The following is a 26,465-nucleotide window of genomic DNA, read 5'->3' on the forward strand; positions in this document are numbered from 1 at the left end:
GCTTTGTCACGGCGCCATGAACGCCAACCGCGCGCTGCTTCTCCCAGCTCGCCAGAATAGCCTTTTCAAGGCGGGGTGGGTTGGGCCCCAATGGGCTTTTCCTCTTTTTTCTCTGTCCACCCCCCACTCTTTTTTATTTTTAAGGAGGGAGAGGGTAGATTTCAAAACCCCAAACTGGCGCTCGGCTTCTGTGAAGAAGCGCATGGAAGGCAGCCTCAGAAAGGTTTGCTTTCCCTCAGAAAACAAAAGCACAATGTTTTCCTCAGGCCTCATTTGTGGCGACTGGCCTGTACCAAGACTAGCGAGTGTAGGAGGCGGTAGCCGAGCTTGTTCTTGAAAGTTGAGGGAGCCCCAGTGGACCTGTGCGCGTTTCTGTGTGTTATAACAGGAGGAACTGGAACGGGTTCCTCAGCTTACCTGAACGCCCCCCCCCCCCCGGTTTTGTTCCACCCACCCGCCCTGCTGCCAGTGGAGCAGGCTGCCGGGAAGGCTATTCTGCCGCAGACTGCTGCTTCTGGCAGCAGGGCAGGAAGTATTATTGGCCGTAGCTGATTTCTGGACCAGGAGAGCTGAGATCGTTTTGCTGAGGGACCTGCTGTGCTTGTGGTGGTGCTGGAGACACCCACATACCAACCAATGGTGTGAAGGGTGTGTGTGACAAAAGGGACATCGATAGAGTTAAGCGAGGGGATATGGGATATGTGTGTGGTTGGGGGTAGAGGGGGGAGGAGGAGGAGGAGGAGGAGGAGGAGGAGGAGGAGGAGAAGAAGAAGAAGAAGAAGAAGAAGAAGAAGAAGAAGAAGAAGAAGAAGAAGAAGAAGAAGAAGAAGAAGAAGAAGAAGAAAGCCGTTCTGGGGCTGCACAATTCTTGGGGTTGCCGCCTGGGCGCGCTGACGGGCGTGCGCACAAACAGGAGGCCAGGATTGCGGTCGTCCCCCCGCTCCTTCTTCTAAAAATGTTGCCACCGCGTCTGAAGAGGCGACTTTTCTCTCCCGCCCAATCCCCCCCCCCGGCCGCAATCCCCGCCCAGCTCCTAAAGGTGAGTGCAGATTGCAAGAGTTGCTGCTCTGTTTTTTGTTTGTCAAACAGGAGGCTTCTCCAGGGAGAAGGGCATTTGTGGAGGGACCCCAGCGCAGGATTACATTAATCAAGGCATTATTTCCCCAGGGATGCGCGGCGCAAATTAGAGTAAATCCTAATAAAATTGGATCGCCGACAAACGGAACGCTTAAAGTAATCTGCTCCTCCTGCCTTCCTTTCTTCTCTGTTATTTATTTTTTCTTCGAGGCTCACAAATCTTTTAAAGGTATCGCGCTTGCCCTGCGCGGACAGATACCCACCCGCGCGCTGCTGCCACAGGCCGCCTTCTTCCTTTCCACAGAGCCTCTCTATAGAAGGGCTGCTGTCAGGGGCCAATTAGTCTCCACGTCTCGGAGCTCCCACTTCCAAAGCGGCGGGAAATAACATCCCCCCAGCCTTCTCTGTGAGGCTTCCCTTCTCCCCAGCTGTTATTTAGTCGAGGTTTCCCACCGGTGCCACCGTGGAAGGGGGCAATGGCGGCGGCGAAAAGGCCGGGCCCCTTCCTCCCCCCCCTTTCTTCCCCTCCGCCTGCCTTCGGTATCCTGAGGCTGAGAGCGAAGCCAGCCAGCCCAAGACCGACGCCTCGCCGCTGGTGTTTCTTCGCAGTGAAGTTGCCAGAAGGCGGATGAGGGGAATGACGGCGGGCGCCAAGAGACTAGTCCTCTGCGAACACCAGACATTAGAGGAGCGCGGGCTGAGGAGAGGCGGGCTGTGAGTGTGGAGAGCTGTGGAGTCTTCTCGCTGGAAACCCTTTAAACAATAAAGAAATGAAAAACCGTGTCTCCCTCGTGTGTGTGTGTTGACGGGAGGGGGAAGGAAAGGCAGACTTTCACTTTAATCTTTTGGATTTAATCTCCGCTTTCTCTCCCTCAGTCTCTCCACCCCCGTCCCTCCAGGGAGGGAAGCCGTCCATCCCTCAGGGAGCTGGCAGTAGCCGGACCTCCTCGGACAACGGAAAGGCAAACAAGAGCGGCAGATGCGCCTTTAATTGCTTTCCTGGGCTCTGCCTGACCCTTGCTGGAGGCTTCTGGGCTGCGAGAGGGAAAGAGAGGCAGCAGCGAGCGAGCGGGCGGGAGAGCAAGGCAGGCAGGCAGGCAGGCAGGCAAGCGGGAAGATAAGCTTTCCCCCGACAGACAGCGCCAGTCCAGTCAAACTAAACACCTCGCTGAGGGAAAACTAGCGCGCGCGGCGTGCCAGGTAGCCCCACCCCACCCCCACCGCCTCAGGAAAGGCGAGGAGCCCCCTCCTCCCGCCACCCCACCCCCGCCACATCCCCACACGCGATGTTGCCAACGCATCTTTCCCTCGCGCTCTCTCACTCTCTCTCCCCCCCACCCCGCACCTCCCGCCCAAAGCGACGACGCAACCAATTGGCCAACCTGAGTCTCCCATTTGGGCTGGTTTACTTTCCAGAGTTCAATTCTCCGCCACCTTCCCTCTCCGCCACACACCCCACCACCACACACGCGCGCGCTGCCTCGGACGCCTCCTTCCCCTTCCCCTCCCCCCCCCAGCTCCCGTTGCCGCCGCCTTCGATCTTGGTTTCCTCAGGGTCGAGGGTGGTGGTGGTGGCGGCGGCGGTGCCCCCCCCCCCCGTCAGGAAAGACCGAGGTCTGAGCGTGGGGGAGGGGAGTCTGCGTTTTACCTGAGGGAGGGTGAGGGGAACCAAAGAAGGAAGGGGGGAAAGAACACACACACACACACACACACACACACACACACACACACACACACACAGCCTGCCGTTCCCCTTCCCGCCTTCTCTCCGCTCGCAATCCAGCCGGACCATTGGACCGACTAGCCCGCCTGCCTGCTGCCGCTCTGCAGCCGCTTCGCTCCCGCCTCAGCCGAGGAATCTTGCCGCCGCTCTTGCCGCTCGCTTCTGCCTGCCGCCGCCGCCTCTAACCCCAGCCGTCGGCTAGGCTAGGCTAGGCTGGGCTGGGCGGTTCTCCTAGAGCAGAGGCGCGAGGCGCGCAGTCCCGGGACTCGGCTCGCCGCCGCCGCCGCCGCCGCGCGCGAGTCACCCCGGCTGATGACGGATCATTAAGAAGAAGTGGCCTTAGCGCCCCGTCCCCCCCCCCCGCTCCCCGCCACCTGGCGCCTCTCTTTTAGAGCAGAGGATGCGCGCGGATAAGTGGCGGAAGAGGGGCGTGTGTGTGCGCGCTCGCGTGTGAAGATGGTGATGGAGATGGACCGGGAGAGGTAGGCGAGTGGGAAGCGCTCCTCTGATCCCGACGATTCCCCTCTCCATCTCCTCCCATCCCCCCACCCCGCATCATTTAAAAAAGCAGCCCTTCCCTAAAATTTGGTACCCAAGTTTGACTGCACTCTCTCTCTCTCCCCCCCCCCCCGCCTCCCAGCCATCCTCCTCCTCTCCCGATCCCCAACTGCAGGCATCTATTTCTCTCTCTATATATATCAAAGGAGACTTCACTAGTTTCTCCTTGACAGGGGCTGATCTGTTAACCCAGGAACTACCTAGAAGGTTGGTATCATTGTGGAAGAAAATCCTTCATTTCCTGTGTGTTCAGTAAGTTTTTTTTAAAACCAACAACCCCCCCCCCTTTTCCCCAATTTATTCTGTTTTGTTGTACATTTGCTTTGCTTGTGAGCTTTTAATGACATAAAAACACTAAATGGAAAAGGAGACATTTGATTTTTGTGTTGGTATGCTAGAGTTTTTTTTAATATATCTATATATCTATATCTGCGTTTTAAAGTTGTGGCGTTTGAAGACTTGGTAGAAATGTGGAGAACATTTTATAGCTCATATATGGAAATATTGCATTTACTCTCACTTACAAATAAATCTATGATTTATTTCAATCATGAAAATAATTTGTGAGTTGCTTCCAGATAAGTATATATAATGTGTATTATTTTGTTTTAAAATCCAAAGTACAGGGAAGGATAGACAAAGACTTACCTGTTACATATTAAACATAGTTCTGCATTGAAACAGATCACAGCTTTGTAATTCTATCTGCATGCCACCTTTGAGGGAAAATACTTTAAAAAATGCATTTGTAATTTTCCCATTGTCTAATTATAAAATTATTCAATGCTTAGATATGTATTTTTTTCTAGTATATATTAGCAAATAATTTGGCAGGTAGTAATTATCATAAAGTTGCTGGCACTTGTTCACTGGTTAACATTAACTTTCCAACCTTTTAAGACACATTTTCCACTTAAGGCTAGCCATATTTGCATTATGCTTGGCTGCATATATATCCTAGCAGGGTCTGATCTTAGAGTTAGTCCTTACTCATTTATTTAGAAATTATATTGAAGTAATTTACCTTCGGGCATCAAGAAAAAAAATGATCTAATCTCAGTAACCAAGGATATATGAAACATCTCACTGAGTTTTTTCAGCTACATTTTTGAGGCAATCACACAGTCACTAAGGAGTAGTAGTAGAAATTTAATAATGAATTCAACAAGGTGCTTATTTAGTAAGATAAGTGTGAATGAGGCTAGCATTCTCATATTTATGACTAATTTAAATAGAGCTGTTAACTTACAGAAGGGTATACCCAACTTCATTCTACACCCAAACACATATAAAATAAATAAATAAGCAGATCTCACAATTAGGCTAGATAACATAGGTGGGAAGAAAAAAAAATGCATAAGAAAATAATGTAAACTTGCATATCCTGATACATTCAGCATGGTTCTGGCATAAGTAATTTAGTGCAGATCCGTTTGCTTTAACCACACAGATATTACAAAATGAATTAACAGAACAGTTGTACTGAGGGGGGGACGACGCCATATTTTTCCTTTGAAATATGAAGTGCAACTAACTTGAAATGACACATGGAAGCCAGTGAATAAATCATGGGAAATATTAATATTTGAAATGTATTGTATTTAAAATTAATCAGAACTTCACCCCACTCCACTTTAGCTACCTTTTTCTTATCTGTAAATACCTCACTTTGGATTCCATCAGTTTGATTCAACATTTTGCCATATTTTTAAAAGATATATGGAACCATATCTTGACACCTTGATCTTAACACTTTGACTGGGGAGTAGTTCCCATTGATTTAAATGTAATTTATTTCCAAGTTGAGTGGCTTAGTATCACAGTCTTGATTTTTTTTAAAATAAAACCCCACAAACCTTTGAAAGTCAAATGTAGTAAGAATGACACAATATTAGAAGCAGTAAAAATTGGCAACAATCCAGCACAGAATTTGGGGTCCTTAAGCCAAAAGCATGTCTAAATATGTGTTGGATGGTGATGCTTAATTTTATTTTACACTTCACTAGAAGGAAAAGAATTTGGAGGAGTCAATGAACACAAACACCACACTCCAATCCATTCTTATACTATCCATAATGTAACAAATATTATAGAATGTATTTTATAATTAGACTTATGTAGAAAGGGATGGCATGTTATCTTACATACTGTATATAGATACACCTTATTATGTGTAATATCCAATATTCCCCCGCTCCCTATATGTAATATATTTATAGTGCAGCACATTATTTTTGTACATTACGGCTATAAACCAATTAACTGAAATTCATCAGTAAGTAGTGGCCTCAATACGATACATTGCTTAATATGCTGTCATATGTTGCAACCACCACAAAGGAAGAGAACACTTTTTTGTTAATGTATTTCACAGCAAAATGTGGATCTAGGTTATGAGGTTTAAAAAAAGTGCATTTGCAATTATGATTATTATTTTTAAGTTTAATGCTCCTTATAGTAGCAAAGTGATCGCAGCAAGAGCTTCCAGCAAAATGGCTCAAAGGTTAAATCCAGAACGCTGACAATCAGAATTTTGCCATTGATTCCAGTGGGATGGCCTTGTGTTCTTATTAGGTGTACTCATGATATCACTGTTCATTTGCATCACTTTCTGGCCTTTATTGGTCTTGTAGATTTAAGCCTAGCTCCTTTATGTATGTATTCATTAGGTAGGACTAGTTTCCTCTGGACTTAACTGTTAAAAGCAACATGATACTTCTTTGAGCTGGAAGAGAAACTTTTGGTTCCACTCAGCACTCCAGCCACAGTGTTTCAATAGGGTCACAGTTGGGGCCTTATCTTTATCCTGCTGAAATCTAAGAGAATCATGCCTTGATGATCTGGCTTCTCAGACCTAAACATATTTTCTGGAAAATAAACACTGCAGATTTTTTTTTATTCCACGTATGTGTGCATAGAATTTCACTTGAGGTTTGTCTTCCTTGTCAGTGAGTGTGTTTAGTCAAAGCATTAGGAACTCAGTGTCATGGTGTTAAGCTCACAGAAAGTATTTACAAGAGTGGCCCTGGGCACTCGTCTCCTTTACGTAAAGGTTTTATTTAGGAAGCAAGCAGAAACGACAATAGAAAGGGGAACACGTGCAAAGACCTGCTGCAAGGAGGCAGAGGGCTCAAATCTAACAAGATAGTATCACATGATGTGGCACACTGTAAGAAATATTTGCTTCTGCAAAAACATGATCGGATTTGGATGAACAAAAAGAAAAAGACAAAAAAAGAAAAGCATTTTAGTGGTTTATATTGCATTTCACCAATACATACAGCCAGATCCACAGCATAGTTAAAATAGTGTATTTGGGTTTAAACTAATTTAATCCCATTCATTTGGACAAGGTTTGTTTTAGCTTGTAGATTGGGAAACAGAACTGTGTGTGTGTGTGTGTGTGTGTGTGTGTGTGTGTGTATTCTCTTTAGCGACATCACATTTTCTTGCTTGTTAGTGCAGATTATATTTTCTATACAGTAAAAGTGTTCTTTATATTTTTAAACCTACATGCAGGATGTAAACACATTCTGTATTTAAACATTTATTGGTTCTGTCAAAGAGTATGCTCACTAACTTTCACAAATGTCCTGTTCACCAGATTTGGAATTAAAGTGGAGGGCCATGAGGGAAGAGAAAACAAACTCTTTGCAGTATCATATCTGTAGCTTCTCAGCATCTATATGTGTGTGTGTGTATAAATACAATTACATCCATTAGCAAAACATAATATCTGTTTGGAATATGAACCTTATTTGTGATTTTAAAAAGTTATTTAAATTCTTATAAATGGTAAAATTATATAATATTATATTCAGGGGAAATCCTATTAAGGAACAACAAAAAGAGACATTTATGCTAAACCTATTAAATAAAAGAAGGCACAAATTATAACATTTTAGCATCTAGAATACACACACACAGAAAGAAATTAAGCAATCACTTTATACATTTAGGAGATTAAAACCACAATTATTTTGCCCTTTTACAGATAAAACATCAATTTAGCAGTCGTATTTACATTCCCCCCAGTAACTGAAATATTGTGTATTTTTTTTTAAATGGGGGAAAATTTGATTCTGAAAAGTAATACTCTGTCTCACATAACACATACAAATCCATGCTGAATTAGTCTTCTTTGCACTGTCAGAAACTAAAATATCACTATGAGGAAATAAATCATTTATTTGAAGCCCATTCTGTTTTATGCCAGAGTCTTCAAGCTGCATTCATTTCGAAGTATTTGTTTTAACCTATAACGGTTTCAAACCTGTTTATCTTAAGGCCTGTTTTTCCTCCTGACCACTGAGATTTGGGAAAGAGGACAACTGCAGGTCCCATAATTCCATAGTGTGTTCTCTATTTAGGCCCAGCTCTTTGAAGTTCTCTACTTTGGGAAGCCTTCAGAGCCTAGTGTTACCAATATTCAGAGAAAGAGTTTTCATTTGAAAATGCATTCCATTTGATTTTGCTATGGTTAACTTTCTCTAGCTTTTACCGTGGCCTCTATTTTGTGGTTGTAATGTTACTGCAACAATTTTGACAACCTGGGATTTTAGGATAGATAAATCGGTAGATGTATGCTTTATGTCAGGCTGTCCAGTTACAGAGAATTTGCTTAATTTTTCAGACTCCCTATATATAAAATGAAGTGTAGCAACATCATTGTGGGTTCACTTAAACAAATTGGTTTGCTGTTTATTCCAGTGCTCATCTCATGCATGCAAGCAGAAACCGTTTAGAACCCATCTAGCACCAATTTTAGCAATTTGAATGACTCAAAATCAGCATACATGAAAGTATTTTATTTTTGAGATCACTTTCTAATATTGCATTTAAGAACAAGTCTGTTTTCAAGGATTCACATGTAAGATTTGACTTCCCCTTCCCCCATGGATACTATCTATGTTTACTCAAAAGTAAGGCATTCAGTTCAATGGAACTCACTCCCAAATAAGTAGATACAAGATTTCAATCTTGATGGGGTGCAAAGCAGTTTAAAATTTCTGCAAAAGGCAGGCAAACCTTACATAGGGCCTTAAACCTGGATGTTGTAATGTAATGTACATGTACTCACATGGCAAAGCTAAAAACACACAGGTCAGAATTTGTTCCTGTCTTCTAAATAATGAAAGTACATATTGATGGAACTTATGGAAGAATATAACAAGTGATGATCAGCCTAAGACATGAAGCAAGTTCCACTGATTTTCAAGTAAATGTTTGTTTGGTCTGGGATACCAATTTGGTCTGAACAATTTCAGAATAAAAAGCTAACATTACACATAATGAAAGAGCATTGCTAATATCATCCTATCTCCTGAACACTTCTTTTTGATTGCAAGGTCAATCTCATTTGTATGATGTTGGTGACATACATAGAAATGAATACAGAACGCTTGCTAGTGGAACTTCCAACTGTGCGGGATTTTTTATTTTTAGTTAATTTTAGTTACCAGTTGTGTCAGTGTGTTTTAGGGGTGGGAAGCTAATAGCCAAAAACAAGGTTTGGGGGGGGGGGAGGCAGTGCCACATGCAATATGTGAATTAATCAAATTTACTGACATTATGGAGTTTTGCTTAGATATATGAAAATACAGACCCAGACCTGAAGGATGGCTAAAATTTCAGACCTGTTCACCTTCATCAGAAGTGTGAAAGTAATCAAGAAACAATATTTACACACTGTTGTTTTCTAGAGTTGACTCTGAGTTGTGTGCTCTAGGTCTTCATCAAACTCATTTTTGTTCTAAGCAAAATGGCTGGGATTCCTAGGAAGCCTGAATGCATTCATGAAACTACATCCTGAGACTAGAACCTAAAGAGCTACTGGGGCGCCAGGGCCTTGTACTTCCCCAGTGGGCACCTCCAGTTTGGATAGCAGATCACCATGTCGTATGTCAGGGATTGGGAAGCGATGGTCCTCCCAGCTCTCATCAGCCTCAGCCAGCTTCTCCAGTGTTCAGGGATACAGCCAGATGGAGTCCAATAATGTTTGGAGGGTCTCTGGCTCCCCATTCTGAATCATAGAGTTGGAAGGGATGCTGAGAATTATCTAGACCAACTCCCTGCAATGTGGGGTTCCTTTGCTCAATGTGGGGTTCAAACTCACAGCCCTGAGATCAAGAGTCTCATGTTCTGCCAACTGAACTTTCCCTTGGGGCAACGGAGCTATTCTGGCCATAGGCATTTAGACTATCAGTGAGCAAGTTATACGCAATTAATCGATCTTACGTTCATGTCAACATATTTTAAACCAGGTGTATGGTATAAGTTAATGTAGTTTAGGGTATATGGTAAATAACAAATATCCCCCGCAGACATCATGCGTTTAAAAAGGAAAGCATTGAACAACATTTTCTTTTTCTCCTCAATGTTTGTATTTTGAAAGATTTGCATTTTTATTCTTTTTTAAGGCATGTGACTGACTACTCAGGTGAAACATTCATTATAAAGCGCTCACTGTAAACAAGATGAATCAGGTCTAGAATAATTTTTTTCCCCTTCCCAAATTCTTTTGGTTAAAGAAGTCAGTTATTACTTGTCACAACAGTAGGTTAAAAAGGCAGACAGAAATGTAATTTTAAAGTTAGCAGTTCTTTACATTATACTTGAAGAACAGTCTCACGGGGGAGGAAAAAAAGAAGACATGGTACATTGTTCTCTATGTCATTTGTTTAAATGCAAATTTCAGGCGCTGACTGCACACCAAAAAAAGCAAAAAAGCACGGCAGGTTCTGCAGTAGCCTTGGGGTTAGAGACCCCCCCCCAGCATATTAAGAACCAGTGACAAAGGAAAATTTAAATTCACACAGCTGATATTCAGATTGCTTGTTGCATGTTGCAGCTTTAATTCCTCCTTATTTCTTTTCCCTTACTCATTATGGCTAGTAGTTTAACAAGCACTTTTTGTATGCAAAAACCTTATCCTAACAGCAAAACTGTGAAACAGAGCTTTACTATGTCCATTTCTCTGAGAGGCCTTGACTTGCCCAATGCCACTCGGTTACCATGGCTGTTTTCAAATTCAAGCCCATATATATATATATATATATATATAAATTCTGATCCTGTATCCACTTCAACAGATTATTCGAGCATAATTTGTAATGCTTATTTCTTTTTTTTAAAAAAAAAATGTTTGGGACTTTTAACAAGTAGAGCCTATGACCTGTGACACCGCATGCTTCTATGTTTGGAAACTTCTGACATATCTGCCAGGGACCTCTTTAAAAACAAAACAGTCCATAATATATGCAGGATAATTTATATATCTATAATCTATCTACCCTATAAAAGTATAAACATATTAGATAAGTCATCCTTAAAATAATAGCTTGCTTCAATATATTTATTTTTTCTTGGATTTGTAGCTCACCTGTGCTCCAAGTAGCTCATGGTAGCTGGCATACACGGCTCTCTCCCCCTCTCTATATTATCATCACAACAACTTTGTCTGAGAGTTTAGGCTGAGAGCTGGGGACTCACCCAGTGAGTTTCATGTTCCTGTCGGGACTTGAATTCATCTCCCAGGTCCTAGTCTAACACTCTAACCACCACACCTCATTGACTGTCTAACATTTACACATCTAACATCAAAGTAGATCCTAATATAACATGCACAAATAACATGATCTTTCCACTTCTCTTTCAGAATGAGTTTGTGTGCATGTTTACTTATCAGCAAATGTTATTGAGTTGAATGGCACTTACTCCCCCAAGTAAACAATATCAGGGATAAGTTTCATGGAATGCAGTGAGGCTTACTCCCAGGTCAACACGTATAGGATCAGGCTATAAGAGAACAATTAAGACTTCAATCCTATACAATGCTTTAATTCAACAGGGATTGCTTAGAGCAGGGGCTAGCAAACTTTTTCAACAGGGGCCAGTCCACTGTCCCTCAGATCTTGTGGGGGGCCAGACTATATTTTGAAAAAAGAAGAATGAATTTCTATGCCCCACAAATAACCCAGAGATGCATTTTAAATAAAAAGGACACATTCTGCTCATGTAAACACACACTGATTGCCGGACTGTCTGCAGGCTGGATTTAGAAGGTGATTGGGCCAGATCCAGCCCCCGGGCCTTACTTTGCCTACCCATGGCTAGAGATATATAGAGTTGTTCAGTCCACAACAATAAAATAGTCATATCGTTCTAAATAGGGAAGTCCCAGAGTAGCAGTCGGTGGGGCTTCACTTGCATAAATGATCTAAGGCTTCTTGGACTGCTTTTATTTCATGGAATATAGTCTTGGTTTGGGCTTTTAGGGCCATAATGCACACTTTACAAGGGAGTAAGTTCAATGCGACGCAATGCGACTTTGAAATTAATAAGGAGAGGAATTCACCATAGTGCTATGACAATTGTTTCATGAGCACAAGATTTTCAGCTTGCCAGATGGAACAAGACTCTGTCTCCTCTCTGGGTAAACTATTCGGGGGGGGGGGGTTCTCCTGGATGCCCCCCCCCGAGAAAATTAGGTGTGTGTATGTGGCAAATGGTGGGGGGAAGGAAAGTGAGGTAAGCCCCAATGCACTAGCGGAAGTCTGTGTTCTGGCTTCTGCTAGTTGGATTTGTTAGTTGAATCCAGTCCAATGTGGTTAGAGCAGCTTTATACGTAATATTTTTCCAACACAGAGATAAGTTCTACGTTCAAAAAAGAAGCACCACAAGAACTTCTTTAACTGATGCACGGGTTAGCAGTCCATTCTATGTGCCGGTGCAGACTTGATTCATGATGTTGCATTATAATCTCTCCCTCTGATTAGGAAGAATGAAATGTGTGAAGGAGTATTTAGCTTTTAGAACAGTTCATATATAAAAAAATATGTTTGACAGCTTTTCCCCCACCGAAGGCCTTCAAAGCAGCATGCAAACATTAAATTAAAACACACACAGAGGCAGTACAATAATCAATCAAAAAGTAACAAAAATAAATTAACATAACAAACAAAAAAACAATGCACGCACACACAAATACCAAACAAACTCAAATATCAAAATAATGAATGAGGAGAAATTCCCTGCCAATCAAAGTCCTCATGAGCAGGACTGGCTCAAGACATTTTGCTGCCTGAGGGAAAGGACAAGAAGGTACTCTCCCATTCTACATACGTATATATGCTAACTGGACTGCCAGTTACTTCAACGCTGGCATTGGGATAGTATCCTCCACAGCATCTGAGGACAGCAGGCTAGTTAGGGGGATGCTTCCTCCCAGCTTGGGCCACCTATGAATAATGGAGAAGCAGCCCTACTGATGAAACGTAAGTTTCCACTGAATATCAGAAAGCCTGTAAAGTGGGAGGGAGAATCTCCTGGGGGATGGATTTCCAAAACCTAGCTGCTGCCACAGCCCCCCATCTCATACCACTGCCAGCTGCACCCCTCTGAGCAATGGGGGTGGGGAGGGGCTGCATCCTTAACCTTTGTGACAGTTTCTTATGCTACTGTTTCTTTAAATGAGACGGGGTACCACGGGTGGCGCTATGGGTTAAACCACAGGGCCTAGGGCTTGCCGATCAGAAGGTCGGTGGTTTGAATCCCCGTGACGGGGTGAGCTCCCGTTGCTCGGTCCCTGCTCCTGCCAACCTAGCAGTTCGAAAGCACGTCAAAGTGCAAGTAGATAAATAGATACCACTCTGGCGGGAAGGTAAACGGCGTTTCTGTGTGCTGCTCTGGTTCGCCAGAAGCGGCTTAGTCATGCTGGCCACATGACCTGGAAGCTGTATGCCGGCTCCCTCGGCCAGTAAAGCGAGATGAGCGCCGCAACCCCAGAGTCGGCCACGACTGGACCTAATGGTCAGGGGTCCCTTTACCTTTACCTTTACCCAAACATGGCCAAAGTCCAGATTGGGTTTGAGTACCCACTACCTTTCCCATCATACTTCCATTGGTGTCTCTGAGAGACGCACTCTGAATAGGACCTCCACTAAGACCTCCACTGACAATCTCAGTGGGTAGACGAGTTCATGTGGCATAAAGCTATCCTTTCAATATCCCGATCCCAAATGTTATAGGGCTTTTAAAAGCCACGAGCAGCAATTTTAATTGTACTCTAAAAAACCAAAAGCCATGGCAGGGGCTTAAAGCAGTTTGGCCACAGTGTTATGCACCAGTTGCTATTTCTGAAAACTTCTGTGAGGAAGGCCTTTGTAAAGACAATTCCACACCAACCATTTGATGTAGTACTAACTGAGACACACACACACTCTCTCACACACACCTATGCTCTTTATCTGTCACCTGCAGATTACCAGCTGTATTTAACTTCCCCCCCATAAGTTATTCTGGTGAATTGCCTTCAGCAAATGCTTTTCACAGCATCAGGGCAGAACTAGGCTACAAAAGAATATTAATCTAATACATTCCAGAATTCAAATCCATGTGATTAATAAGCATTATCTATAAATAAGGCCCTAATGATTCTTTGGCAATGTTGTAAACACAAGAATCAGAGGCAATTATTGTCATTATTGTTCTGCAAGTACTTTCTGTGAATACCAAATGGATATTGCTGTCCAGCTTCTTGGCAAATGTATATCTAGTAACGAAACAGATGCCTTCAATTACACTTGCCCAATGCACAGGGTGTGTAAAGGAAGAAGGAATCAATTTATTGAAGGCAAATAACCTGCTGGTTGAAACTGTCTCCCGGTCCTTATTAACCCACTTAAAACGTACGTTTTACAGTAATGCTAGAGAACTCATTTTCATCACCCTGTGAAGCAGACTGGATGTTCAGTGACCATGATTATTAGTACAGAATGGACAGTTGGATCATGGATGGATGGATAGATAGATCGACAGATAAACAGCAGCAAAAATTGTCCTTGCCTTATCTAATACATGCAATGGAAAACTGTAATGAAGGGTGAAATATGAAAGCTGTTTTAGCATGATATGGAAAACAATGCAGACCAATAAACAATATTTCGTACAAAAGAGAAAGGTCTGGTTAAGCTTTCTGTAGAGCATATAGCTATGCCATGGTCCAAAACTCACATTTAATTCTTATAGCGAAGGATATTTTTGTTGTTGAATCCAAGTTATTAATTCATTGAGCCCTTTTAATTGCAAAGTATTTCGTATTCTTTATCATTTCCATCCTCAACAGTTTCGTGGGTAAGGTAATTTTGAATTTCCATTTTTCAGAAAGAGAAATTGAGAAATTTGCCAAATTAGTCTAGATTAGTGGGAGAACAGACATTCCCAGCATGTTAGAAGTGGTATGAGCACACATTGTCTTTCTTTGGGGGTGGGAGCCTCAGAATGAATGGAATGTGTGTTGAAACCACTCTTAGCACATTTAGCAATGACTCTGTTTGGATGTATCACTGAATTGAGGTTTAGCATTGCATACATGGGGATGCGGGTGGCGCTGTGGGTAAAACCTCAGCGCCTAGGACTTGCCAATCGCATGGTCGGCGGTTCGAATCCCCGCGGCGGGGTGAGCTCCCGTCATTCGGTCCCAGCTCCTGCCCACCTAGCAGTTCAAAAGCACCCTTAAGTGCAAGTAAATAAATAGGTACCGCTTTATAGCGGGAAGGTAAACGGCGTTTCCGTGTGCTGCTCTGGTGCCGGTTCGCCAGAGCAGCTTTGTCATGCTGGCCACGTGACCCGGAAGTGTCTGCAGACAGCGCTGGCTCCCGGCCTCTAGAGTGAGATGAGCGCACAATCCTAGAGTCTGTCAAGACTGGCCCGTACGGGCAGGGGTACCTTTACCTTTACCTATTGCATACATGAACATCAGGCTCTTTCTGTCCTCCTCCTGTGTGGCTGTGAGGAGATCAGAAGCTTTTGTTTCCATTTCCAACTAACCACAGTTACTTGTTGCCCCACTTCTCATGTGACACTAAGCATGAGCGGGAAGGAAAAAGTTCATTTCACTTCCCATGAAAGCTGGCTTGTCATTACACCTGAACCAGAGATCAGAACAGAGATTTGTGGCTGTCTGGCTTGTTTAATTAATCAGAATTTGTTTTAAACCACCATCGCTGGTTCATAGGCAATGACAAATCAAGGTGGGTTTTTTTTGGATTTTGAAATGAATTCTGTCAAAAGCCTTCTCTCAGCTTTGTGGGAGAAGGAAAGGGGAGAGGATAGTTCACGAGCCTGAGACTCACATCATCTGCTTCATGTTTGTGTGTGTAACCTTAAACTAGGGAAGAGCAACCAGTTGAAGTCCCAAAGGCCACAAGTAGTCTCTCTCAACTCTACAATTCTATGATTCTAAGTTACCCACCTAAATCATGGTTTAGTGCTATGTACAAACATAGCCACAAAGTCCAAAAGCTGTGCAAATTTAAGCTAACTTCAAACCTCGGTTGCTGGTCCTGACTTGTTTCCCTAAACAATAGTTAACAAAAGGCCTGTATTTAAACATAATACTCCATTATTATTATTATTATATATTTTTTTAAAAAAAGAAGAAGTAAAAGCATCTGATCTTCTCTTCGTCAAGCCAGAGGAGAAAGTATGGGAGACTGCATGTGCTTGACACTTGGGCATGATAACTGCAGACATAACTGTTTGCCTTTACCTTTAGATGACGGGAACAGGACTGAGGCAGCAGTTTGGATGCTGATTTTACCCAGCCCCATGGTCCACTTACACAGCTGGGTGGGGGCACCTGTACCTGTCAATCACTTGGCAGCATCATGATTGCAGTGGAACTTTGCCATTTGCAGACCTGCTTGAATTCAAGATAGGCTGAAAAGAGGAGCATTTAAGGCTCTTGATTGCTCCTTTGGAGCAGTGGCTATACCCACTTTACCTGGGGTCATATGATGTCACGTGTAGGGCAGCTGGGTGTGACTGGGGAATAATGACCTTTGGCCAAATTAGGATCCCTTCTGGGTCTTGTTGTGCCTGTGAGCCAGAGGAACCCCCCTGACCGGTTAAATACTGACCAGGTATTATATAGCATTAGAGATACCGACCAGAAATAATCTGTCATCTTTACCATAATATATGCAGCGCCAATTTTCATATTAATAGGTGTCTGAAGAACTTTGACTTTTGATATCTCACACGATCAATCTTAAAATGCACCAGTGAAAAAAAATCATTATACTTAGCTTTCCCTTAATTTGGTTGGTGGGGAATTGCCATAATATTACTACAAGAGGGATTATTGATGTTAATGGCAGACAATAACATTTCAGAAAGGTTTGGGGGGAAAAGTGGTGGCGGGTATCATAATCTAGCTGCCTTCACATCTATTATCAATGGGTATAGCTATCCATAAAACATAAAACCTGGCTGCATTCTTGATCTGCCTTCTGGACCACATGAGCACATCCTAGTTTCTCTCCTTAGGGCAAACAGCTTGGAAGCAGAGGGTGTTTACTGGACAAAATGGCGCAAATAAGTGATAATGCTTCCTGAATGAATTTTTTTAACAGCACAGGCATATCATAGACCTGATTGGATTCAGCCCCCCTCCCCCAAGCAGCTTCTATTACATTTTAAAAACATAGGTACAGTAAGCTGCCTTATTCCTAGTCACAACATGGTTCTATGTGGCTCAGTACTGTCTATATTGACTTACAGAGGCTCAGACATAAGTGTTTCCCAGTCCTAGCTGGCAGTACCAGAGGCTGAATTAAAGATCCAAAAGGTCTTACACTGAGCAATGGTCCTTAAAGAAACAAACCATGGGAGAACCGAATCATGTGTCTTCTGCTCCATGCCTAGTTTGGCCCTTAATTGAAACACCCTCCACCTGCCTGCCTCCTTCATACAGGAAGCTTCTGCCATATATCGCTTCAATGATGAGTGAAGTCCAGACTTAGCCCAATGGGGAAATGGGAAAAAGGAGTATTTTTTATTTTTTATTTGCATTATGGATTCACTGAATTCTTTCTCTCTGGTATTTTGGGCATGTAAAGCACAGGGTAGATTAAGCAGACAATATGTTAATTTTTAATACTTTTTTTTGCATTCATAGGTATGGCCTGTGCTTAGTTTGCAATATCAAAGGCATGATGAAGCCCTGTAGAAAAATAGAACTGCAAGGATTCCTCCATGGAAAAGTAGATTGCATGGATCCCCATCAGCTTCTGACACAACAAGGACAAATTGGCCTTGTAGCCCTCCACCCCAGGCTGTCTCCCATGCATACTACTTTTCTCCTGCATTTAAATGCAGACTCAACATCCTGCAGACTGCCTATTGTTTCATTTAAAATGTACCACAAGCCACTGTCTTCACAGGGCAAGCAGGATGAGGTTGTACAAATGTACAGAAATATGAATAAACTTAAATAAATAAAATAATGGCAGATGTCCAAGTATGGGCGGTGGGTTATGAATGCAGTAATCCTGAGTCAACTCATCCCTTAGGTTAGAGCAAGTTTTACACTCCCTCCCCAAACAACTATCATTATTCTTGAGAATGTGGTCATCTTCAGTTCAGCACAATAGCAGTCGTTTATTCATGCCATTCTAAAGTTCAGTATCTGGGCCTGGAGGAAAATTGTATTACTGGCAGTAGCAAGGCCAGGATTCTTGCTCAACACTGACTGGCACCCAGTTGGCCAAGAGTGTCACCATCTTTGCAAGCTGCCTCTAACCTGACTAAGCCACTGGGTGGGAGGGAGAGAGAGAGAAGAAGAGGAAGAGGAAGAGAGCCCTATGTTGTGGCCAAGAGACCCTGGAGTATGTTCTCATTTCAGGCAGGACATCAGCCAGGTTAAAAACAACACTTGCTACTTCCAACCTGCTCAGGCTTCTGAGGTCACCCTTGCCCAGAGCTCAATACCAAGAGAATCGTATTGCCATCCCTGCTGCTAGGTTAACAAACCACTATGATGAGCAAAGGAGGCTAAGGTGGAGGGTCCAGTGAAGGGATTCAAGACAGGAGTTTTCAAAACAGACAAAATTAGAAACTTGGAGTCAACTGTGCCCAAAAACACAGCCGGAAAGTTGGAGTATTGGCAAGATTCATGTTTGGGCAAAGTTTTTGTGGGTAGCTTTAATGAGAGCGAATGGGATGCGGGTGGTGCTGTAGTCTAAACCACAGAGCCTAGGGCTTGCCGATCAGAATGTCGGTGCTTTGAATCCCCACGACGGGGCAAGCTCCCGTTGTTCAGTCCCAGCTCCTGCCCACCTAGCAGTTTGAAAGCACGTCAAGTGCAAGTAGATAAATAGGTACCACTCCAGCGGGATGGTAAACAGGATTTCTGTGTGCTGCTCTGGTTCGCCAGAAGCGGCTTAGTCATGATGGCCACATGACCCGGAAGCTGTCTGCGGACAAACACCGGCTTCTCGGTCTATAGAGCGAGATGAGCGTGCAACCCCAGAGTCGTCCGCGACTGGACCTAATGGTCAGGGGTACCTTTACCTTTACTTTGAATGAGAGAGAGAGAGAGAGAAAGGTGTGAACTTCTTTTTTTTTGGGAAAGATTTAAGCATTTACATCTGATTATTTCCTCATAAAGGGTGGTGTAAATTGGGGGAAATGTACATAAACGTTTTGCACACACACACAAAATATAAATCAACACAAGCAAGATATGAAGGACCCTTATAACACTTCTCCCAGCTTCAGACAAGTCACAAAATGTATCCGAGATTATTATTATTTTCCTGTTGGCAAAATGTGCATAATAGGGTTGACTATGCACCTAAAAAAGCAATTTGAAATGTATGTGTGAAAAGTGATAGTGTCTATTTGTGCAGTACCCATATTATTGCTGCTCTTATTATAAGCAATGCAAAGGAGAAGGGTGCGTGCGTGTTTTTCTGCAACCGGCAAGCAGGATATATATGTTTTGTGATTACAATAAGTGCTAGTTTGAACATGGTGCAGTGTTGGGGAATGACACTCTTTCTTTTTAATATTAATGCTATATAGTTTCTCTGTTTAGTTATCTTTCCTTTTAAATCATACTTCTATTTCCCCTTACATTTGAATATTTCAGAAATAGCTTAGCTCTTGTTTGTTATATTTAGAAAGGATAAACAAAATTCATTTGCTTAACCTTCTTATCGGGATGTATATTTAATAATTAGCGAGCCACAGTCCTCCAAGACTGATCCAAGACGAGCTTCATTTACCCAATTTCATCCTTCCTTTCCTCCAAGAGTTCATTTCTGCTTTACACTAAGCCTGCGAGGTAAGTTAGGCTGCTCATTTCCGTAGGTTAGGCTGAGAAAGGACTTGCTACGGATCAAGTTTCATGGTTGATCTGGGGTCTGAATGAGGTTGCCACCCGCTAAATCAATACATGTAGCCACAGCAGCACATTTGCTTTCTATGTATGTGAACAGGATATGTCTTATTGATTTCAAGAGATTTAAATCAGGCCAAGTGGCCAGCTGTGAGTGAGGAAAATGATAAAAGGAAACCTTTTCCTTGCCCGTTTCCATACAACCTGTTTATTGAGAATTCATCTTGGTTTCTGTTTGCACAAAGTTTGCAGGAAGGCTGTATGATGTTGGCTGTTTATTAAGCATCAACTCTGATTTGCTTGCACAGAGATTATACCATGTCACACCATGCAACTATTTCCCCACACTTTTCAGTGCATTTCCCCATCATTTTAATTTCTGTAAAACATCAGGTTGTGGTTTTTTTGTGTGTGGGGGGGAAGCAGCTATGTTGTGCAAGAACACCAAATCCATTTTAACAGCGCAACCTGAATTTTCTTTTATGCAACTGAATCCCACCCACAAAATAGAAATGGCCTGGATGCATGCCTAGACAAAGCTCAAATGTGACTACTAGCAAGGTAGGTGTGATATAAGTTGTTAGAACAGGCCCCCTTTTATATATAAACCCTCATGCAGCGTACTCCTGTTATTCAGAAATATCCCACGAAAGCAAAAAGTGCAACGTGTAAAAGGATGGAGCTGAAGTATAAGCTCTAAATTAGCTATACGATGTATTTAGGTAGGTGAGGAGATAGATAGATAGATAAGCAAATTAGCTAAAACACTGATGGAGTACAAGATGCTCTTTAACATGCCAATTATTGACTCAATAGATTGTTACGGCTTCCAAGCTATTAAGGTCTGCTGTGTCAATGTGTACTTGGGGACTGTTTAATATGCAGACGGATGGTATGACAGGCCACAACTACTATTGTCTATCACATCAGTCGAAATACATGCATGCATACTTTGTACACTTGTTAATGATGTTGTGCGTGCATAGCTGATTTTAAGGAATAATAAGAATCCAGCATTTCTTTTCAGTCCTAAGCTCCCCGCCCCAAATAATTCCCTTTTTAGGGCCTGAAATGGATACTTAGAGTAATTCCAGGTAATCAGTTCCTATCAAATTTGCAAAATTAACTATTCCATTTTTGCATGTGCAAAAGGGATCAGAACGTCCTGTTTTCTGTTGGAAGAGCGTGTAGGTTTGTCCTTTGTTTTGTTTTTTAGAGGGAGGGGTAAAAGAGAAAATCTTTTCTTTATTTCATCCATAATCTTCTTCAGTAGTAATTAAGTAAGCTTATGCTACCTAAGAGAACTGTTAATACAAGATAAGTGGCATGACTTTTTTTTTTTTAGTAAAATAAATATGAAGTAAGTCTTTGATTACTTACTACGTTGTGGTATCTGTAACTAGCTTTCAAAATGGTGAAGTATAAGATGCAATATGAAAGACTCATTTGATCATCATAAACAGGGGAAGTCAGGATTTTTCATTTTGTTTTCAACAACTTTTTATTTATTTATTAACATAGGCGGAACCAAGTCTTGCGTTTAATAAGATACACTTTTCCAATTTGCAAGCCAAACATAAAACTACAATGAAAACAAGAGTGAATAAACTCTGTCAGAAAAATATTTTGGGGAGCTGCTTGTGTAAGTATGGTGCCAATTTCTTAATCTATCAGACTTTTAAAATCATATTTCTATCTACATAAGCATCTAGCTATGCACATCAGCCCATCCTTGGAGCAGGCAGACTGAAACATACCTTGCCAAGGTTATAAATTGGCTGTTGATTCTGAGCACAGTTCAAAATACTGTTTTTGATCCTTAGGGTGTGTTGTTGTTGTTGTTGTTTAATCATTTAGTCGTGTCTGACTCTTCGTGACCCCATGGACCAGAGCACTCCAGGCACTCCTGTCTCCCACTGCCTCTAGCAGTTTGGTCAAACTCATGTTAGTAGCTTCGAGAACACTGTCCAACCATCTCATGCTGTCGTCCCCTTCTCCTTGTGCCCTCCATCTTTCCCAACATCAGGGTCTTTTCCAGGGAGTCTTCTCATGAGGGGGCCAAAGTATTGGAGCCTCAGCTTCAGGATCTGTCCTTCCTTTCAGTACTCAGGGCTGATTTCCTTAAGAATGGATAGGTTTGATCTTCTTGCAGTCCATGGGACTCTCAGGAGTCTCCTCCAGCACCATAATTCAAAAGCATCAATTCTTTGGCGAATAGGGTGTATTATAGTTATATGATAGCAGCTACAGTGCATATATTAAAAATATAGCACTATTTATAAAATCATTGTGGCTGCATTTAACTGAGTGGTGAGGAAAGTGCAGTCTGCAGAGGCTCAGAGGAACCCTCTACTTATTGCTCCAAATGTTTCCAGCATCCCAAACAGGTTATGGGGAGGTTTGTATTAAAGGTCAATTTTAGTCCTGGGAAGGGTAAGTCCAGGGCTCAGGAAGAGTTCATAAGACGCAAGCACGGCTGGTAGTCCCTGGCATCGTGTAATATATTCATCTCTCTGCACAACAGTTCAAAAACAATGATGAAAAATGGAAGAATATTCAGAGCGGGATCACAAACATGATAAAAGGTCTGTGAGGGTAGTGAAATAGAAAAGAAAGTTGAAGGAATTAGGTATGTTTAGCATGGGGAAAAAGAAAGAAAGGAGGATGATTAAAGGAGTTTATGTTGACATCTTTTGAAATACTTAGAAAGGTGTCACCAAGGGGAGGCAGAAAAACGTTCCCCATCTCCAGTGAGGATAGGGTGAAAAAGCAGTGGATTTAAATGGCAGATTTAGATGAAATATTACAGAAACATTCTGGACACTTCCAGATGTGCCTGTTAAGCACTCTGAATCATGACATTTGGAGATCTGTAACTCACAGGTTCTGGATGTTAATGCTGCTGGCTCAGATGGCTTAGCAGGAATAACAAAGGAAACAGATACTGTGGCTCCGAATTCATGTGGGGGAAAATATCTCTGCTTGGGGGAAAAAATATTGTGTACTTTCTGGACCATCGCTCCTACTTTTGGCGTGTGGCATCTGTGAGTGGTCAGTGGTGCAATGAGTCTCCCTTGCAACAGAATCTCCCTTGGTGGTGATGGTGGTTCATAAGAAAGTGATGTTAGATACAGGGCATTTTGTTCTGTGGCAGTTTTCCTTGGCTCCTCTTCCTCATGTGTGAATGCTTTCCAACTCACTCTGTACAAGCAGAACTTGGAGGCCTACTGATCATCACACCCAAAGCACACTAAGGAGTCTCAGCTTCAGGATCTGTCCTTCCAGTGAGCACTCAGGGCTGATTTCCCTAAGAATGGATAGGTTTGATCTTCTTGCAGTCCATGGGACTCTAAGGGTGGCACACAGAATTCCAAGTTCCACATGTGCCAGCTGGGTAGGATGAGCTGGAATCACTCTACTCATTTAAAGAACATGTGTACATGCACATGTGTGCGCGCGCACAGGCACACACACAGAGCAGATGGGCTATGGGCAATGGCCTTTACTGTAACTTCCAACTATGAAGTCAGTGCTCAAGAAATGTTGCATGCACATAGGTAGGGTGGAACATTCACCGTAAGTTTTAAGCCTATGGAGATGGGTCATGAAACAGCACTGTTAAGTCCCTCAAGCCACCATCCAGTCAGAGTTGCTTTATCATTAGTAAATAACAGATGGCGTGTCTATGTGTGTGTCACATTTTGCTACGTTCAGCAGTCATGCTGAAAGAAGACCTGTGTATTATAGTGATCTCTGCTGTGGGGCACATAGCAACTCTATAGGCTCCCTGTGAGCAGTGGTGTATGGAGCCCACACAGATGGTTGCCCTGGGTGCAAAATTGTTGGGGCACAAAATTTCAACTCTGGGTGCTGTCTCAGTACAGCTGCATGATTCTGTTGCTGGGCTCTGTTGAAAACAGCTTCTCCATGCAAACCAGGATGTGACCTCTCCCTCCATGGAATGAGGTCCTTCCCTCACTTCCACCCCTCCAGGCAGCCCCGGGTGCTGACAACCCGTGCTATGCCACTGCCTGTGAGTGGAGGATGGAGCATCCTCTCAGGAGAGTAGTTGCTGTTGCTGTATTATCTTACAGTTCAACACTCTGTTCACTTGTATGGAAGGAAGTTGTCTGGGAGGGCTAAACTTCGCTCTTGCAATGCCAGCAGGTAGTGATTGCTGTTGTTTGCAAGGAAGGTTATGTTGTGATCACGTTCACATGCTCAGATTGAAGCACTACCAACACCCCAAAGGAAGAGAGGGAGGGCAGGAATTGTAATACAGATGATCAGTTAAATTTAGCAGCAGAGCACGATGACAAAGCGATCTGCTTTTTAATGTATTTAATTGTTGATTTTATTGTTGTTAGCTGCATTTTGGATGGAAAGGTGGGATATAAATGTAGCAAGCTGATATATATGACTCCTTTTTCTTTCTTCCCTTTTTTATTTTTAAAAAAGGTCCTTACCTCATCACATTCCCGTAAAGTCATGTAGTACTTGAAATAAATAAATAAATGGGAAATCATATTTTAATTAGTAACAGCAGATTGAGACAGGAAATTTGTGGTTTAACACATATTTTTTTCTGTCCATATATGCCTCTGTTAAGCCTATTGCATCATAGCTTATTTGGATTTGTGAGCACCCAAATGAATCTGACTTAATAGCTAATGAGATCTAGTATACTTTTTAAAACCCATCATCTGGGCGCTAAAATAATGAAAGCAAAAATCAGCCTAAAGCATTGTGTGTTTCCTCACTTCCCTGTGCTGCTTAAACATGGATGGATTTTTAATAATTTATTTCTGTGGTTCCTCTCCAGGGAATAGTTGCCAAAGGCTTTTCATTTTGTGTTCGATGCTTGCATTAGAAGCTTACAAAAGATGCACACCCAATTTACGCACGTGCAGAATGGCACACAAAGAGCATCTTTGTGTGTGTGTGTGAAATATGCAAACATAAATCTGGGTTTAGAGTGGGCAAGGGAGAAAGAAAGCTGGCGCTGTAAACACTTTGCTCAGATGAATGTTCTGAGGAGGTAAATAGGGCTTGCTTCCATGTAATAACAAGCTAATTTGTATAGTGTGTGGATGGAGAGCATGCAATGTACAGGTGTAGGTCTGGATGTTACTCTGTGGATTTCAAGTTAAACCTGTTCATTCCACTGACAGGCTTTCATAGATCTGAAGCAAAGCACAATGGCAAGAACAGCCTTTCCCAAGTTGGTGCCCTCAATATGCTTTGGGCTGCAACTTCCATTAGTCCAAGTCTGATATCTTATCCAGAACCTTTAGCCATTAGCCTGATTCTTGAACCTTTAATTTATACATACCACTGTTGACAGTGCACAAATAAATCCAGGGCAACAATTATTGAAAGAGACCACAATTTTTATTTTTTATTTACATTGGATAGAAGACAAGACATAGCTAGCAGTACCACTGCCATACTACTGAAGGCAGGCACTGACTATGTCCTTTGGTGTAGCAGATTGCAAGAAAGAAAATATGCACAATAAGTAGAGCTAATTCAAATAAATTTATGTGCTTTTGTGAGTGCTTTAGTAGTTTTAAAGATACACACTGAAGCTGTGAAAGATCTTCCATAAGTTGCGGGTGCAGCTTTTTAACCCAGCAGGGCTCTTAACCAAAGCCATCAGTTCAGGGATCCCTGCGTTTATACACCTTTTCCACTCAGATTCCTTCCCTTAAATTCCAACTCATTCTAGTAGGCGAGAACACCAAATTCCAAATCCTGAAAAGTAGAGTGAAGGGTCTAGCATTTGCCCAGTCTGCTCCACTTTGAAAAAATGGAGTTTCTCTTTGTAGGATTTATTGGGTTTTGTATTTCATTTTGGATGCAGAATTTTGGTGGGAATGCTGTGAAGTGAGGCAAGAACATCTATATTTGAAGACTGCTGGGAAGTAATGCTATTGCTTTAAGAGAGGGATGCTATGGCCTAGTCCTTACAGATGGTGAAGCTACCTATTACACCCACACTTGCCCGCCCTTCCCTCCTTCCTTAAAAAACTATGCAGCTTCTTATGGTTGCAGCTTGATTGGTGTGTGTGTGTGTGTGTGTGTGAGAGAGAGAGAGAGAGAGAGAGGGTGTCTTTTTTTAAAAAAAAATTTATTGAAAACTTTTAACAACACAAATTATCAATCAACATCACCAATTACATTTCCCCCCTCTTTTTATTCCCTCCCCTCCCTCCCTCTCTCTCCCACCCCCCAGAGACTTCCCTCAACTCCCTTCTCTGATTTGTTTATACATAATTTTCTCTGCATATTATAAAATTGTACATATCGTTGCCTTATCCATCGTATGTTCTACTAATAAATTTGTGGGTGTTTATTCAAAACCTGCCAAGGAATCCAAATCATTTTGTTGTCTTTTTAAATAATTTGTTAAAAGTCCCCATTCTTCCTTGAAGTCACTGTTGTCCTTCTCACGTAGTTTGTATGTCAGCTTTGCCAATTCCGCATAGCTCCTCAGTTTTTCTTGCCATTGTTCTTTCGTTGGGATTTCCTCATTCTTCCATCCTTGTGCTAACAAGACTCTTGCCGCTGTTGTAGCATACATAAATAAGTTCTTTGTTTTTCTTGGCAGATCTTGTCCTAAAATCCCTGACAAAAATGCTTCTGGTTTTCCCCCCAAATGTCATTTTAAACATCTTTTTAACTCATTATATATCATCTCCCAAAATTTAAAAACTTCTCTACATTCCCACCACATATGATACAAAGTACCGTATTTTTTGCTCTATAAGACTCCTAAAAAGTAAGGGGAAATGTGTGTGTGTCTTATGGAGCGAATGCAGGCTGCGCAGCTATCCCAGTAGCCAGAACAGCAAGAGGGATTGCTTCTTTCACTGCACAGCGATCCCTCTTGCTGTTCTGGCTTCTGAGATTCAGAATATTTTT

The 26,465-nt window shown here is 42.5% G+C and overlaps 1 long non-coding RNA gene across 2 annotated transcripts in view; it reads left to right on the plus strand.

Annotated features, from left to right (window-relative positions):
- Positions 1-2,620: 2,620 nt before the first annotated feature.
- The window catches only part of LOC308589453, a 29,443-nt gene continuing 5,598 nt past the window's right edge, over positions 2,621-26,465 (plus strand). Inside the window, exons 1-2 of one of the 2 annotated variants that reach the window (XR_014009266.1) lie at positions 2,621-3,282; positions 3,441-3,610. This is a non-coding gene — a long non-coding RNA (uncharacterized lncRNA). The remainder of the gene's footprint in view (positions 3,283-3,440; positions 3,611-26,465) is intronic. The other variant, XR_014009267.1, reaches the window with a different exon arrangement.

Source organism: Podarcis bocagei, assembly GCF_964188305.1.
Source record: "Podarcis bocagei genome assembly, chromosome: 6".
In the NCBI taxonomy this organism is placed as follows: Eukaryota; Metazoa; Chordata; class Lepidosauria; order Squamata; family Lacertidae; genus Podarcis; species Podarcis bocagei.